Below are 12,197 nucleotides of genomic sequence, written 5' to 3' on the forward strand. Positions count from 1 at the left end.
ATTCCTCATGGTCCTGGGCCCAGGCCACACTCATTCCTACCTCTGCAGTTGTGCCCCAGGTCCTGTCTCCTGAAATGGGCCTCCTCCCCCCGGCCTGGTCCTACCTACACAGCAAGGCCCAGACAAGCGCCTCTCCCTCCATGGGCTTGGGGACGACCACCACTTAGCTCTGAGTTGCGCCTCTAAAGGAACAAGGACAGACTTGTAGAACGGCTTATGGGTATGAGCTTGTTTAGGTGTCTAGGTTGGTTGTCCCAAAATTAGAGCCTAAAACTTGGGTGCAGGAAATTGATTTGGGAGGTCATTCCATAGGGAACAAGAGTAAGGCGGATGGATGGGAAATATGGGGATGAAGGAAAAATCAACAGAAAGGTGAGTTATTGAGGTTCCAGGGGCTCGGTGTGCTGGGACCTCTGTGAGCTGTACAGAGCGCCTCTAGGAACTGTCTGTCAGGATGGAGACTGGGGCACTTATGCACTTGCTCCCTCCCAAGTGGGTCAGGTTGCCTGCATTTTTGGGGCTACGCTTGCTTGCAGGCTGAGTGGACTCTCTTCAGAGCAGGCCCCGAGGCAGGAAGAAGGAGAACAGAGCTGCTTGTGCTTCCAGCCTGGGAGCTCTCAGTCCCCTGTGACCACCCCCTGTGCAGCGCAAATAAGAGAAGAGCGGAGGGGACGTTGAAACCACGTGCTGCAGTAGGTCCAGCTGGTCCTGTGCCACCTCGTATTTTCCACTATGGTCCCACTCTAAGTTTATTTCAGCAAACATTTATTGAGCACCACTGTACACCCAGTTTTAGGCACCAAGATACAGAAAGTTCCAAGTCTGTTTCTTATCTCCTGCCACTTAGACTGAAAGCTGTTTGGTGCCGGAAACACAATATTTTGGCCATACTGTGGGCACCCAAACAGATTTGTTGATTGATTAATTAACTGATTGAACGATTTACTAAACTAAGCTTTCATGGCTTCTGTATTAAAAGTCATTCCTTATCGTAGGAAAAAAATGTTTACCTTCAGGCCTCTGGGGCATTCTAGCCTGCAGTGTATGCAGCACACATTTCAATGATAAAGTCCTTAAGAACTACAGGATGAGTTGGCTGAATGATTTAGATCTAAAGTCCAGAGCAAGGCAATTACATCTGGCTCCCAGCTTTCAAAATCGAAATAATCTTTATCTGAGTTTTTAAAAGTATGTTAAAATCATAACATCCAATGTCAAATGTGGCAGTGACTTATCCTGCCCGTGTGACAGGGCACCGAGGAGGTAGAACCTTAATATGCGTGTTGCTACCGCCTAAAGGTTAAAAACATCTGCTGCGATCTGGGGCGTTAATTGTACTTTTATCGATCACATTGGGAATCTGAATAGCATCAGGGAAATGAAATTCTTGTGGCCAGCCTCTCTGCCATAGACTTTCCTCACCTCCTTTGGACAACTGAGACGTTTGGAGAAGGAATTCATCTCCAGGGGCTTGCTGTCCTGCTAAATTATTCTCTATTTCTCATTAATTCTTGTCTTCCTCTGGCTCTGCCATCCACCCCTCATGCCCTCCCTGGCCCATCCGAGTCACATCAAGTTGTCAGATTCACCTGCTCCAGCCTCTTCCTCAGCGCTCCACTGAGCTCCCCTCCCGCGGAACCAAGGCTCCTGGGACCCAGCAATCAGGGCTTAATTATGTCCTTCTTGTGTCACTTGCTAATTGTCACTTCTAGGACTCTCTTGGCTCCCTGGGAGATGCTGCCTTTTGATGTAAAAGGCATGTTTTAAGTAACTGTAAGACAACGTAAGCTGATACCTGCGAGAACTGATTTGAAATTGCCAAAGGAACATCAACAAGGTAAATTCAAAACCCGGAGCCAAAGTGGTAAAACTTGGCTTCTTTCTCCGAGGGCAGCCGGGACAGGCACTAACGTGGATGCTCCAGGTGGGGGCCAGGGTGCAGTAAAGCAGAGCTGGGAAAGTCATCGAAACAAAATCACAACCTACATAGGTGACCCCTGGGTCACACAGACACAGTGTGAGCAAAAGCAGCCAGACACATGGGCTTCCCTGGTGACGCAGTGGTTGAGAGTCCGCCTGCCATTGCAGGGGACACGGGTTCGTGCCCGGGTCCGGGAGGATCCCACATTCTGTGGAGCAGCTGGGCCCGTGAGCCATGGCCGCTGAGCCTGCGTGTGTCCGGAGCCTGTGCTCCGCAACGGGAGAGGCCACAACAGTGAGAGGCCCGCGTACCGCAAAAAAAAAAAAAAAAAAAAAAAAAAAAAAAAAAAATATATATATATATATATATATATATATATATATATACACTACCAAACGTAAAATAAATAGCTAGTGAGAAGCAGACGCATAGCACAGGGAGATCAGCTCGGTGCTTTGTGACCACCTAGAGGGGTGGGATAGGGTGGGAGGGAGGGAGACGCAAGAGGGAGGAGATATGGGAACACATGTATATGTATAACTGATTCACTTTGTTATAAAGCAGAAACTAACACACCATTGTAAAGCAATTATACTCCAATAAAGATGTTAAAAAAATAAATAAATAAAAATAAATTAAAAATAAAAAGTAACAACTACAACAGCAAAAGTAATAATACAACTGTGGATGTTTGTGGAGCCTCTTCTATGCCCCCATGTGCCTGACACTGTGCTGCTACTTCCCGTGAGTCCTATTTGACCCTTCACAAGCACTCTTCAAGGCAGGCGTCTCCAGCTTCGTTTGCCATGTGGGGAAACAAAGGCTCAGAGAGGGTAAGAAACTCGTCCAAGAACACGTGTGTTACAATCTCCTGCACTTCTGAACTGGAGAAAAGTGGCAGAATTCTGAAAAGTCAAAGATTCTACCGTGCAGTCAATCCCAGGACTGGACCATGGTTGGTCATCTCCAAGCTATGAACACGATTCCCCCAATGCCCAGTGATTGTCCATTTGGAGGTCTGGGAAAATGACAGGACTGGGAGAGGATGGGGTCAGAGGTCACGGTGCAGAGGCACTTTAGGGGGTGGCAGTGAGCAGGGGAGAAACCACTGCCCAGGGGAGAAGGCTGGGTGCCCAGAGCTCAGACCCCTCAGACCCTGAACTTGTTATATCCCAGCTGGATGCGGAAGGGTCTGCACACACCAAGGGTGCCTGCTGATTATTTCTTGGGAGCAGGGTGGTTGCCCTCACACTTGATGTAGAAGGAGAGCCTTTCTTTCTCCCTCCCTCCTTCCTTCCTTTCTTCCTTTACATATTCACAGAGCACTAACGATGTGTCAGGCACCAGGGATGCTGCAGTGAACACGACAGGGAGTCCCTGCCACCAAGGAGCTTGCAGTCTATACAGCAGGCAGACAATGAGAAAGCAAACAAATAAGCAAACAAGCAGTATATGCTATGTCACATGACGTCAAGTTCAAGGGAGGAAAACACAGCCCTTAAGAGACGTGGATGCAAGGCTAAGGGTGCTGCAGAGAGAGGGATGTGGGTCGATATTTCTGAGGAGGGCTGAAGTGAGCAGGCTGTTCACAGATCAGGGAAACAGTGTGCCAGGCAGGGGCCCAGCAGGTGCAAAGGGCCTGAGGTGGGAAGGAAGCCCTAATGTTTGAGGAGCAGCAGAAGGCCCTTTCGGTTGAGTGAGGGAAAGAGAGCAGTGGTTGAAATCAGAGCAGACAGGCACCAGTGGTAAGGAGTTTCATTTCTATTCTGAATATAATGGGACCTTTCATAAGCTTCTGAATAGGGGTGACGCCCAATCTGAATTTCTTAGAAAGATCGTTCTGGCTGCAACTGCGGAACTGCCTTGTCCAGGCAAGATGGCAGCAGGGTGGCCAGGAGGAACCTCCTGCAAAGTTAAGGCAGGAGATGGGCCCCGGGGAGTGTGTGCCAGGCCTGTCTGCGAAGGCACCACCCAGTGAGAAGTTACACACAAAGTGCCCCCTAAGACGCTGTGTATGGGCCTGACTGAGGCCCTCCAGGCCCCTGCCTAAGGGCCCCACTGGTGAAATGACAGTTGGTCCAAGAACAGGACATTCACAAGCAGTGAGTCCAACACAGAATTTTCCCTTTTTCAACTCTTCTTTTATCCTTTTGTTTCCCTTGAAGGCACGGGATTTCCCAAGGCTTACAACAAGGGTCCCCAAAGTGGGATGCATTAGTCTCACGGCTGTGCAAGAGAGTCTCTGGGGGCAAGAGATGAAAGTGTTGGAACGTATATCTATAGCTTGTTCTTATCATATAGATCTCTAGGGGATTCAGTCTATGCTTATGTGCAAAGTACATTAGTAAGACTGTGCATGTACTCAATTTATAAATACGTATATTGGGAGATGTTATTAAAATATTTGGGGATGGAATGGGCAACGAAAATCTATTTGGAGTTCATTGACCTACGGGATAAATCTCAAACTCCACGACATGGCTTATCACTGCCCCATTGCGGTCTCCTGCTTCCCTCCCCTCCCTTATTCCCACATCCCCTGTGTCACAGAAGTGTCTCCCCATCGCCTATCTGGTTCACCACGGGGAGGGGCTGTGGAGATTGATGGGAAATTGTTCACAGGCTTTCAGAACTCCCTCACCACACTGCCCCACCTCTGCTACCAACACGCCCAGAACATATTCCTAGCACACCACCTGAAGTACTTCATGGCTCGCTTTTATCCCCAGCTCATCTGTCTCCTCTGGTTGTGAGCACCTTGGGACGAGGGTGGTGATTTATTGGTCTTTGGATCTCAGGGTTGCCAGAATTAGCAAATAAAAATAGAGGGTGCCTAATTAATATATTTATGTCTATATTGATATACATAATAAGTATGTCCCAGAGACATACTTATTTGGGACACACTTACACTATAAAATTATTTGTTGTTTATGTGAAATTCACATTTAACTGGGATCCTATATTTTAACTGGCAACCCTATTACACCCCCAGGGCCTGGCTCAGGGGCTGTCATGGTGGAGATGTTTGATAATTACCTTTTGAATGAACGTCTGAATGAATAAGCCAGGTAGCAGCTATAAAGATTCCCTCTCTGCCCCCTCTAAAACAGAGAGATGTGAGGATTTATCTTCTATCTATTAGTAATTCGATTTTTAAGGGGGAACTTGACACCATTAAGAGTGTGTGTGTGTGTGTGTGTGTGTGTATTTTCAGCTCTGTCCACTGACTGGACCTGGAAGCAACAAGCAGTGAACCCCTAGTAGCCATGAACACATCTAGTGCCCGTATCTTGATTTCTGAATGTCATTCCTCTCTAAAAGTTACATGGAGAAGTGTCTGGAAATCTCAAGGGCTGCCTGGAACACCTCTCTTTGTCAGAAAAACAACGGTGAACGTAAAGATTAATTGGGTCGAGTATAAAAGGCATAGGACCCACTGGAAGAGGTTTCAATGCACCAATGTGTGGCAATTTGAGCATCAAAAAGGATAATGTCTATAATGAATATTAATACATTGAAAAAATTAATGTGTTCATTGTGATGAGAGAGAGATGGGTGGGTGTGTGGGAGAGAGAGAGGGAGAGAGAAAGGAAAGAATAGTGAGAAATGAGAGAGAGAGAATAAAAAGGTGAAAATATCCTCTTTCCAGGAGAATGCTAGCTAATAAATATGGAAGGAACAATAGAATTAGACAATCACCATCTTGTAACCAGCAATGTAAGAACTGATGCAGGTGAATACGATCAAGGGTGATAAAAGAATTTGAGAAGTGGTCATTCAAGAACAGGACATTCACAGGGACTTAAATTCTTCCCCCACAGATTATTTATAATTATCAAGGGGGAAGTGAATGGGACCACAGCAAGATCCGGCTTCCCTGCCCTAACCATGCAATCAAACATCACCCACGAGGATCTGGGATTGTGTCTTCTGATGAGAATCAATGAGAAGTAACAACACTACCTATATACTATTCTTGGCCGAAATGCTTAACCAGAATCTACATGAGGCAACAATCGTCAAATCCAGAATGTGGAAAATTTTACAGGACAACTGGCTTGAAATCTTTATAAATATCAAGGTCATAAAAGACAAAGAACAGTGAGAGAGTCGTTCTAGGGTAAAGACACTAAAGGGACACAGCAACAAAACGTCATAGATAAACCTTGATTGGGTCCTGGATTGATGGAGAGGAACAAAAAACTACAAAAGACGTTTGGGGGACAACTGAGCACATTCAAGTGATAGTGAATTACTGTTCATTTTCTTACATGGGAGTGCTATTTGGTAGCCCTGTACAAGAATATTCTTATCCCAGGAGATGCCTGCTTAAGGATGAGGGTTGAAGTGTGGTGATGTCTGCAACTTAATTTCAAATGGTTCAGAGAGAGAAAAGGAATCTAGGTGAAGGGTTTTAAAACATTAAACATCAAAAAGGTGAAAAAAAAAAAAGAACATGAGCATATTCAGAGGAGAAGAAATCCAGAAACTGGTGAAAGACAGGGTTAGAGGGAGGAAGGACAGAGAACTTGTGAACTGCCAAACAGGCTACGAGAATGGTGCTGCCTGAGACCCTCCCTCCCCTTTGCATCTCCTTCCAGAACATTCCCCCTAGCCAGTCCCAGCCAAGCCTCCACACTCTATGATACTCCTGCCAGAGCAGAGGTGAACAAGTGATGAAGAAACTGAAAGCTCCTGTGATACATTTGGTCCTTCCAATCAGAGCTCAATGTTTCCAAACATCATATTGCCCTTAATATCTTTACTATACCACGCGCGCACACACACACACTCACAGAAATGTACGAGAACAATCCAACATCTACCTGCAGCCCCCCCCTCCTGGCCCATCTGAGATGACAGAATGCACCGTCTGAGCAATGATGCCTTTCAAGACAATAATTACAAAACACTTAGTGGTATTTCCAAATGATTATCCATTTTACTTAAATATTTATCTTTCTCAAATTTGACTTAAAATCTATAAGTAATTAGTTATAAGCCCAGCTACCAGGCTGATGGGCGGTTTCCTTAATTTTCTATGCAGTCGACGGGTTTTGACTCTGGAATTATTCTAGTCACAGCATACTTCAAAGGTCTAAATGAAAAAAAAAGAAGTTAAACGCCTTAATATCTTTGAGATTTGCAAAGATATTTGAGGATTTGCTGAGGAATTCAGTGTAGGGATGAAGAAAGTGTTTTGTTAGTAGGCAGATGAACTTGCATCTCTAATTTGAAAGAAAATATGAAATCCAAAAGCACAAAGCTTATTTAGATGAGAAAGCGCTGAACAATCGTTGTTATTCCTCTGCAGCCCATGCCTCTGAGCCCTAGTTTACACTGGTCTGGAGGAAATATGGGAGGATGTTCTCCCTTCCTCTTCCAAGAGTAACCATATTTTCACAAGTATAACATGCAAACTAGCACACCCTAATTATAAGGCGACTAAACTAAACTGAAGCTAAAACCCTCTCCTGGACAAATGCACACCCTCTGGCTACATTTGCAAGCCTACAGGGTCACTCTCTGTGTGGCCTGAGTGTGGGCCTCAGCAGTGTGGCTTCGAGATGCTCTGGTGTCCTGGCTGGGTCACCCTCGTAGACCTTCCTGTTTGGCCTGGCACTGGCCTGTCCCCTGCAAGGTTTCCAGGCTTCCAGTGGTCTCTTCCCTCTCCCACCTCCCCAGGCTCTCTCCTGCCACATCCTCGCACCATCTGTCTCCTCTCTGCCTTACAGCCTCACAGTTCAGCTCAAGTCACAAAGTTCACGTTTGTCACCGGAGAGGCTGGTCCCAGAAAGCCTAGCCCAAGGCTGAGGCTCGGGAGTTCCTGAATAAAGATCTAACTTGTCAACTGAATTCAACTTGGCTGACGGTCTTTGGAAATAATTACAAATTGTTTGCTGCCATTTGCCACTGTCCCAAGAGAGCCAAATGCTGAAAAGGGGGGCTGGGTAATTTGGAATTACGGTCAGTCAACAAGCAACAATGGTTCCTTTACTCTGCCCAAGGGTTAAACTAACCTGCAAAAGACAATTTCATTGACCCACATACTCTGGGTTACACTGTTTAGTTTCTGTTCCTTTTATTAATTTTCTATTTCTATTTACACATCAATTGCCCTCTAGACCAGGGGTCAGCAAACTCTCTGTAAAAGGCCAGATAGTAAATATTTTCGGCTCTGAGGCCATACGTCCTCCGTCACACAACTCCTCAGCATTGTCACTGGAAGCACGGACGTGTCCACACACAACAGGTAACAGGGGGTATGGCTGTGGCCCAGTGGAATTTCATTTACAAACACAGGCTGCAGGCTGGATATGGCCTGCTGGCTGTAGTTGGCCGACCACTGTCTAGACTAGCCCGTAACCTTCCTGAGGGCAGGGAATGCATATTGTCAGCTGTGCCTCTTCAAGGCTTAGTACAGTGTGTGACACACACCGAGACATGCTTGATCCATGGCCATTGATGGAATAACTAAATAAATGACCCCAGAGAGGCTTGAGCATTCTCTTCTTGGGGTCTCCCAGGGCACCTGGCAAAGGCAGGCACACAGTAGGTCCTCAGGAAGTCCCAGGGTTGAAGGATAGACTACTGAGATGAGAGGGCTCTTCTCAATGGGGGCAGGGCTCCAGCTTGGGCATGCTCCACGTCAGCATGGCCGGGACCTGCCCTTGACCTTGCCCTCTGACTGGTCACTCTCTGCACTTGCTTTGCAGCTGGTCCTCAAAGAGGGGCAGGAAGGACCTGGCCCCCCTTCCTCCATCCCCTCCCGCCCTTGCTCTCCCACTGCCTTCCACAGCCGAGTGAGTGCGGTACAGAAAATCTCACCATGATTCTCGTTATGTAAACCCTTCCAAGCTCCTCATTTCTGTGTTTGGGGCTGGGACTGAGCACTGCTCCACGCATCAATGAACACAAAAGAAGAAATGGTTACGGGTGTAACTCCAGCGATCATACAATACAAACCCCTCTATAGAGTGTCTTATAGACATATGCATTGCAGGAGTTTCTTAATCCACAGGCACATATATGTATGTGTGTATACATAGGTGCATATGCACATATATGTATCTATGTACTAGGAGATATTTATATATTATATGTACATGAGTACGTATCTAAGTACATGTATACAAAATCCCACTTTCCTCAGTGACTATAGGGCCTGAAAATTAGAGATGAAAAATAGGTGACTTTTCAACATCCCAGGTATCTATTCCCTGGGGCTTACCCCTCCCTCCCTGCCACGTCTGTCCGGCCCTGCTCAGCACTCTTACAGGAGCTTTTGCTCCAGGGTGGCCCATCCTGCCTTTGCCACTTGCTGCTCTTGGGCCAGTTGAGAGGCTTTCCTAAAGCAGCACACCATTGTAAAGCAATTATACTCCAATAAAGATGTTAAAAAAAAAAGAGAGAGAAATGAATGTGAAATAAGGAAATTTCTAGAACCCTCCCCCCAAAAAAAGAGACAGCATGAAGAAGACATTGAGGTCAGTCTTAGATTAGGGCCCACATTTTCTCTGTGTTTGCTATAAGACAGAGGCATCTGCTCTTCAAGTCCCACACGTTTGGTGTGGCAGAAGCACAGTTCCTGCCAGTTAGTCCCTGAAGTGGATTTGGATGCTTTAGGTGTGCATGTGTGTATACATGTGTGTCTGTACACTGTACATGTGTATATATGTGTGTGTTTGTATATCTACACATGTGCTTGCGTGTGCCTATGCTTGTATATGCCTATGTTTGTGTGCATGCCTTGTGTGTGCCGCATGTGTGTGCTTGTATGTACATGCCTGTATTTGTGTGTACATGCATGTGTGCACATGTTTTGTGTATGTGTGTGAGAATGCATGTGTACTCATATACATATCATATACAATTAATGAAATGCTCTCTGTAAAGCCCCTTACCACCTACTGAGGGACAGTGGGTCCTGTTGAGTTAATTGTCTAGTGCAATCAATTAGGGAGCTTCAGGGCTTTGGAGGTGGCGCTGGAAGAGGTAGGACAGAAGCAGGACTCAGGAGGAAGGAGGACTGTTAACACCAGCGCAGGCTGATGGAGCCCTTAGTGTGTTCAGCATCATTCCCAGTCCTTCACGCGATGAACTCACTGGTCCTCAGAGCATCCTTAATAAACTAGGCACTAGTATTCTTCCCCTTTTCTGGATGAGGAAACGGAGGCACAGAGAGAGTGAATGACCTGTCTAAGGTCACATGTTTGTAAGTGTGAGTTAAGATTTGGACTCAGGTGGTCTGGCTCCAAAGCCTACATTCTAAACTCTGAACCAGTGCGGTTCAGAGAGTATCAAGAATAAAGAGGTAATCTTGCCTTTTGTTTGTTTCCATTTTGTTTTGCTTTATTGTGATAAAATACACATACATAAAAAAATTTACCATTAGTGACATTTAGTACATTCACAATGTCATGCAGTTATGACCTACAGGCACTGATGCTGGAGGGATGGCGCTCTAATGGGGCTTCCCATCATGATGACTTTGTGCTCAGAATTCAAAGTCTTGGCCCAGAGAGTCCCATTGGTGTAATGCCCACCTCTTGGTTAGGGTAGGGCAGGGCATCACAGTTTATTGCTTGCCAAGATTGCCCACAATGAGGAAGAATAGTTTCCCAAAAGGAAGTCAGGAGGCAATTAGCAGGAAGAATTGAACGGGATGACCGAAAAAGCAAAATCAGTGTCTTCTATGTCAGGCTTCTTGGCCCATAGCAGAAAGAGGCTTGGAGTGCAGACAAGAGGCCAGATTCTCTTCCCTGCTCTGCCACCAACTTGCTTAGAATATCGAATTTGAGGTGGATTTATTCTTTTTTAACAAACGTTTGAATGGCACTTACAATGTTCCAGGCACTGTTCTAAGAACTTGACAAATATTAACTCAGAAGTCCCTGATTTCAAGGAGTTGTTAGGGAATGCGACGACATATCTGACCTCACAGATTGGCTGTAAGGACTAAATGAACGGCATGTGTAAAACATCTAGGACAACTCTGGCATGCAGGAAATACTCAATAAATGTGTTACCTTCTCCCAACCATCTCCTACTTCCATCCTTACAGAGAGCTCCATGAGAGAGGGGGATGCCTGAGGTTTCAGGGACCACCTTAAGCTTCTGATATTGACATTAGGGTCAACTTCCCCTCCAACAGCACCTCCAGACTGCCCACCAGAGGCCAAGAGGAGGTACGGTGTTTTGTAAGACCTGCTAGGGCATCTTCAGAGTGGACCGATAGGAGACCTCAGGCTATCTTGTTACCAGCATCTTTGGTATTTCTGATTTCAGGGAAACTCTGGGTCTCATTTTCTAGGCTGTATACACAGCAGCGTGATGGCAGAAATGTTCTCTATCTATGCCGTCCAGTGTGGTAGCTAGTAGTCACATGTGGCTACTGAGCACCTGAAAGTGGCTAGTTTTATTGAGGAACTAAATTTATATTTAATTTTAATCGTTTACATTTAAATAGCCATTTGTGGCCAGTGGCTACCAAGTGGACAGCTCAGCTAGAGTTTTTGATGCTCTGGAGCCACCTACGGGACACTGGCACCAGGAATGAGGGTGGCAGGAGGGAGCCTTTAGAGAAGGACCCAGCAGCTCCCTTTCCATCCCAGGAGGCAGCTCCGGAGGGCGCCTGCCTGACCAGCTCTGAGTCCTGCCTCCTGCTTCCACCCCTCCCACCCTCCTCTCCTCACTCCCCAGCAATAAACCCTGGTAGCCGGCAGATGCCTTGGGCAGGAGTCATCCTACTTCACTTGTACACTCAGGTTTCTCACAGCAAACAGACCCAGAGGTTAATGGAGGTGAGATAAGTGGGGAACGCTTGGAGAAAAATTAATTAATCTGGGGTTTCTGTTCCCCCAGTGTGACTCATCCCTCCAGAGCCTCTTGTCTACTGGCTGGATTCACAGGTTGCATTTTACAAAAGAGCAAAAATTCTGTGTTTGCCAATCCTAATATTTAGAACCACCAAATATCAAAGCTGGAGGGAACCTTTAAGAACAGCTGGGTCAGCATCCTTATTTAGTGGATGGGGAAACTGAGGTCTAGGATGGGCAACCTGAGAGGCTAGCCAGTCCTGCAGGATGGGGTGTGGAAAAGGAGGCTGTTTCCCTCCTGCAACTGTGCTGATGGAGCCAGAGGGTGAGCCCACAGGATCCCAAGAGACTGAGCCAGAGAAGTGTGTCCAACTTCCCTCGTGGCACAGTGGTTGGGAATCTGCCTGCCAATGCAGGGGACGCGGGTTCGGGCCCTGGTCCGGGTGGATACCACA

This window comes from Hyperoodon ampullatus (assembly GCF_949752795.1).
Source record: "Hyperoodon ampullatus genome assembly, chromosome: 8".
Lineage (NCBI taxonomy): Eukaryota > Metazoa > Chordata > Mammalia > Artiodactyla > Ziphiidae > Hyperoodon > Hyperoodon ampullatus.